Raw genomic sequence first — 6,373 nt, forward strand, 5'->3', positions numbered from 1 at the left:
CACATACCGTTAGGCTTACCAATATCTTATGTTTTGTGTGCAGGAGCCTCTGTGAACATCTCCCCTAGTACTATTATATAGGCTACTATTATTAAATTATTATATTATAGCAGCCTGGGCAGAATCTGCAGCTTTACAGCAGGTCAGTGAGCTAGTTAAGGTTCCAAACACTGTCAGCAGTCTTTACATCTTGTCACATGGGCCGAAACATGGGCCACGTTGATTTTGTCCTACACAGTTTACTATAACAGCTGTTCTTTATTATTCTGTATAACAGAGAAGAAAAAGCCATCAGGTTGGGACAACTTAAGATACTTCAGTTTCTAATCCCAGAGTTATTAATAGGTGCACACTGCACATTAATTATTTTTTTAAACTTTTAAACGTAAAATTTGTCTTTTCTGTTCTGTTTCTTTTTCAAAACTGCATCAATGCATTTGCTACTGTATCGATACAGAATCATCCGTATTTATATATTACTGTATTGATATTTTGAGCACAGCCCTAAAGCCTTGTTCCGCATGTGCCCCCTTTTATACTTTGAGCACCTGCCCCTCCAGAGGTCTCTGCACGGCCCTGTTGTGCTATAATGGTTATCCACATTCCCCCATGGATTAAGCTGTTTTATTTGACACACATATATATATATGACACACTGCTTTAATTAATGTTTTTATGATGACTTTGTGAAAGGTTAAAACAGCATGAACCGTCTTCCTGCTGGCCAGTAAGTTATTTGTCAAATTTCATTCTGTAACAAACAGATCTGTATTATGCTATTGTTTTTGATAGTGTTTTACGTTTCTTACAGATAATCACGATGATCATTGCGTTTGTCTTATTGAATGTGGTAGCTTTATTGTAGCTTTATGCAATTACAGTTTGTCTATAAGCTTTTTTTTTATTAATGCCGACAGTAAAATGTTGGCAGATATTGCTACGAAAAACAAGCAAAACAAAATAATACTAATAATCCGAAATAAGTTCAAAGCTTGTGTTTTGGAAATAAGATTAATATATCACTAAACCTAACATGCAACTTTCCACTTTAATAACTTCCTAAAGTGTCACATAAATCAGAAAAACAGGTCCTGGAGACAACTGCCACCTTTCCCTTAGGTGGATCTGGCAACACGGAGGCTGCACCCTCACCCTCACTCACAACGCGCTCTCAAGCCCCGTTCACTGCGCTAGCTTCTCGCAACAACATGAATTGCAAACACTCAAATGAGGTGGTTTAAACACGGCTAATTAATCATTCAGAGAGCTTGACATTTTATTTTTGAATGTAAAAAAATGACCGAAGTCCGGACCTCGGTGACCTCATAGCTGGCTACGGCCATGTTCCGAACACATCGCGATGTTTGGCATCAGGTCACGTGTGCCAGATTTTGGTAAGTAGTCGTAAATACGCTGTTGCTATAATTTATTTCCTGTTTGTCGATATTAATCAGATTAGCTCACATGTTCAGTCACTGCATTATATCTGTCATCTCCACGGAGGCTTTGCGTTTCATTGGTTTCTAAATCGAAACACATCACTAAACTAACGTGATTAAACACTGTCTGTCACGTGACGTGCCATAATTTAGGCCTAGACCTTCAATCAGTTAATCATATATGAAATGTATATTCATATCAGGTTCAAAGAAGTAATTAGTTCCAAAGTGGTATTTGTAGTAGAAGCGCAGTAAGCACAACACTTACCATGCTTTTACCACAGTATTTGCAATTTTAATGTGTCATTTGTTGTAAATGCACAGTAACCACAACACTTACCATGCTTTTACCACAGTATTTGCAGTTTTAATGTGTCATTTGTTGTAAATGCACAGTAACCACAAAACTTACCATGCTTTTACCTCCGTATTGGTAGTTTTAAAGTAATATTTGTTGTAAAAGCATAGTAACCACAACACTTACCATGCTTTTGCTACAGTATTTGCAGTTTTAATGTTTCATTTGTTGTAAATGCACAGTAACCACAAAACTTACCATGCTTTTACCTCAGTATTGGTAGTTTTGAAGTAATATTTGTAGTAAATGCATAGTAACCACAACACTGCATGCTTTTACCACAGTATTTGCAGTTTTAATGTGTCATTTGTTGTAAATGCACAACCACAAAACTTACCATGCTTTTACCTCAGTATTGGTAGTTTTATAGTAATATTTGTTGTAAATGCATAGTAACCACAACACTTTCCATGCTTTTAATGCCTAATATTTTAAAATCTGTAATTTTTCCTTTAAATAATCCTATATATTATACATAATGATATTTTATTTTCTATTTTTTCAGCTGAAAAGACCAAAAGGGCCTTTTGGACTCAGTCAGATCATTATTGTTTGAAGAGAAGTGAACGGGAGACGAAAAGCTACAAAGGCAAATATTCACAATGGTATGTGTTGGGTTTAACCTGTAATCAAACATTTTATCAATCATTTGTTGTTTCTTAAACCTTTTCTTACTAATCTCAAAGCCCAATCAGTACAAACATAATCTCTAAGTCTTAATAACTCACAAGATTTAATAAGTTCTCAAATTCATACGATGCTCATACATATTTGTATACTTGTACATAATCCTGCAGCTTCTACTCCTAGTGCTGTCATTGGCTACTGCCTCAATTCCTGTACATATTTATCGCGATATTTGCAAATCAGTTGCGGATACCCCACACACTGTCAGAAAGTTTATATTAATTGCATTGTATTATTTAAAATTATTACAAATTGGACCCTGTCTGTTCATGTTCCAATGATACATGATGTCTCTCCACACCTCATGACCTACCTCTGTCTGTTTGCAAGAGTGGAATAGCTAATCTGACTTGTCACACGACATCAGATACTCGATTATTTTGTCATGATCAGATCAGTTACCCTGCTGATAACTGTCCCATTTGCATGTAAATCGTGTTATTTTTGGTTGCTATTAATGACATACTTTTAATCATGCCCACATATCAGTAAACTTATTACATAAATGCATTTAACATTTAATTATCCAACCTCTTTACAGAAAAATATCCCACAGTTATGGATAAACTCACAACATCATCATCAAGTCCTGTGCTAGGCACATTGGACAACAAGTGTCCTCCAACGTATTCGATCCGTGGACTAGTTCTCCACATCTTCCCATGGGACACTGACATTCTTCAGGTGTTCGTGAAACATCTGTCTCCATGTCTTCCTTGGTCTTCCCTGTTCTAGTCATTCAGCGACTTCATGGTGCAATAGTCAAATGTAAATTTCTGCAAGTGTATATACCAGGTGTTTGTCTGAACAATTGAAGATAGTGAGAGTGTTCAGGAAAACCTTTTGAAAATAATAAATATTTATGGAATTCTGTTTGTTGCTGAAAGAGTATTAGAGAAATGAGACACTTGACAACTTGACATTATTCTGTGAGTTTGTTACCTTTACATTTAGATGGACTTAATGTCTTGCATTTAGCTTCATTAAACCTTTTATTACAGTGGTTACTATAGTAAATATCCACCTTAATTGCATCTATGGTATCATTATATCACTGCCTGGGTAATGTAAATGTAATATACCCGTGAATGTATTTTATAGAAACATTTTCTTGCTGACATTTATAATCATTAACTATTTTAAGTTTCCTCTCATTTAGTTTCATTTAATAAAAGTGAACAATAATAGCAAGGATATAAAACTAAAGTTGAGAATGTAAAATGTTGTGCTTAAGTTTCTGCCTATTTGTTCTTTAAAGGGAGGAAGAATCAAATATATAAATAGTGAGAGTGTTCAGGAAAACCTTTTGAAAATAATAAATATTTATGGAATTCTGTTTGGTGCTGAAAGAGTATTAGAGAAATGAGACACTTGACAACTGGACATTATTCTGTGAGTTTGTTACCTTTACATTTATATTAATTGCATTGTATTATTTAACATTATTACAATTTGGACCCTGTCTGTTCATGTTCCAATGATACATGATGTCACTCCACACCTCATGACCTACCTCTGTCTGTTTGCAAGAGTGGAATAGCTAATCTGACTTGTCACACGACATCAGATACTCGATTATTTTGTCATGATCAGATCAGTTACACTGCTGATAACTGTTCCATTTGCATTTAAATTGTGTTATTTTTGCTTGCTATTAATGATATACTTTTAATCATGCCCACATATCAGTAAACTCATTACATAAATGCATTTAACATTTAATTATGCAACATTCTATACAGAAATAAATCCTACTGTTATTTATAAACTTTCTACTTGCTTGCTTATATATATAAATTTACCTTCCTTTCTGTCTTGCAGGATTACTTAGTCCTTTTTTTAAGATCTGTACAACATCAAACTCAACAGCTCTTTTCAGAGCGAACCCTCACAAGAGCTACTAGTGAGTCTCAGTGAATCTTGCTGTGATCAGCCCTTCCCAGGTAAAGATCCTACAATATTTCAATCAGTATTTATTCATCAAATGCTCTCTCCTGAATCGTATGGTAAAATAACTTATTTATAACTGTCTTCATTTCTATGTTTTAAGAACAACAGTAATTCCACATAGAGTAAGTAGAGACTTTTTTTGTTTTACAGCAGGGAAGGAACACCAGTCCATGTATCAACGCAAGCTAATCGAATGAATCCTTTGTTTCAGTGAGGAAGGAACATCCGGTGCCCAAAGACAGAAAGGTGCGCGTGGCCATTGGTATGTCTTGTATTGAAACAATGCTGTAATATGTAGTCTAGTACATCATTTGATGTTGACAATTTTCCGTTGTACAGGTTATCACTTGGTTATTGACCAAGTAAAGCTCTTGAAACAAGTGACAGAAGAGTATGTTGTCTTATAGGAAATCAAGCATCACTGGCAAAGGCTCAAAAGAGACCATGCCTTTCTAAAATATCTTTTAAAACAGGTTGCTGTTGATATGGGTAAAACAGTTTTTTTTTCAGTACGTAACTTATACTACAGGTTAAACTCGAAAAATTAGAATATCGTGCAAAAGTTCATTTATTTCAGAAAATTCAACTTAAAAGGTGAAACTAATATATTATATAGACTCATTCATGACAAGCAAATTGAGATATTTCAAGCCTTTATTTGTTATAATTTTGTTGATTATGGCTTACAGCTATGAAAACCTTTTCACAATATTCTAATTTTGGGGTTTTCATAGCTGTAAGCCATAATCATCCAAATTGTAACAAATAAAGGCTTGAAATATCTCACTTTACATGTAATTAGTCTGTATAATATATTAGTTTCACCTTTTAAGTTCAATTACTGAAATAAATTTTTGCACGATAAAAAAAACTTTTGCTTAAAAAAAAACTTTTGCACAATATTCAAATTTTCCGAGTTTCACCTGTATGGCTGCAATTTTATATATATATAATACTTCAATGTGTATAATATAATGTACTGACTGCTGCTTTGTAAATTTAAATAAGGAACAGGCAACTCAGGCCCTTTTGCATTCTCCTTTTTGAGGTGGATAGTTTACCTCCAACCCTAATTGAGCACATCTGAACATTTTAACCAAAGTCTTCAGGTTTACTTGTAGACATAGGCAGGAGGGTTTGAGGTTGGAGCTAAATCTACAGGGCAGTGGACGCTGGGGGCCAAAGTAGCCCATCACTGCTTTAAATAACACACAACAGATGCTGACCTGACTGTCCATTAAATAACTTAATTTGAATTGTTTGTTTTACTTTCAGACCAGGACTGGAGAACGCCTGACGATGGGATGTTGAGACTTCTTCCTCTGGTTGAGAAAAGCTACACCACATCAGTGATCACATCTTCTGTTCATCAGTTATACTGTAGGGTACAACTGAACAAACTGTTTAGATGAGGAAGAAGAACATGAACACGATAGAGACGTACAGGGAAGAGCAAGAAACCAGTTTAGCTTTGATAATGAATCATTATTTTCCAACACAATATCAAATCTGTTTACTGTATCATAGGTGACTGAATAGGATTCTCTGGCACTCATTTGTGTGGCTTCAGCAGCTGTGAATCGATTAATGTGATGTTAATGTATTTTTGAAGACCCATTTTTATTTATCTTGAATCTCATTTGTCTTTATGCTACTTTATCAACTTTATGCTGTGTCCTCCAATAAAGTATTGTGTAATAAAATATGGTGAATATTGTGTATTGAAAGTGGTGTTTGGTACAGTAAATGTAATATTTTATTTGAGAAATTTTAATTTCTTATGAGTTTAGTTCATAATTTAAAAATAAACAGGACATAAACATTTTTGATCTAGTTAATGATATTTGGGACAACAATGCACTAAAAGTTGTTTTCAAAGCATGTTGTGAGAAGTATGCCAGTTTTCAGTGAAATAAAGGGAAGGTATGTGAATAACAAG

At 34.4% G+C, this 6,373-nt stretch overlaps 1 long non-coding RNA gene across 3 annotated transcripts; it reads left to right on the plus strand.

The window, feature by feature from the left end:
• Positions 1-1,117: 1,117 nt before the first annotated feature.
• LOC143737949 (uncharacterized) lies at positions 1,118-6,137 on the plus strand. Of its 3 annotated transcripts, XR_013203787.1 has the most exons (7): positions 1,118-1,394; positions 2,303-2,402; positions 3,026-3,252; positions 4,306-4,427; positions 4,535-4,556; positions 4,646-4,696; positions 5,710-6,137. It is a non-coding gene; the product is annotated as an uncharacterized LOC143737949 (long non-coding RNA). The 3 variants fall into 3 exon arrangements; XR_013203785.1 differs by lacking the exon at positions 4,535-4,556 and having other exon boundaries at positions 1,126-1,394; positions 3,026-3,876; positions 4,585-4,696; XR_013203786.1 differs by lacking the exon at positions 4,535-4,556 and having other exon boundaries at positions 1,373-1,394; positions 4,585-4,696.
• The last annotated feature ends 236 nt before the right edge of the window (positions 6,138-6,373 follow it).

This window comes from Siphateles boraxobius, unplaced genomic scaffold (genome assembly GCF_051911475.1).
Source record: "Siphateles boraxobius isolate OS27281-9 unplaced genomic scaffold, OSU_SipBor_1 133, whole genome shotgun sequence".
Lineage (NCBI taxonomy): Eukaryota > Metazoa > Chordata > Actinopteri > Cypriniformes > Leuciscidae > Siphateles > Siphateles boraxobius.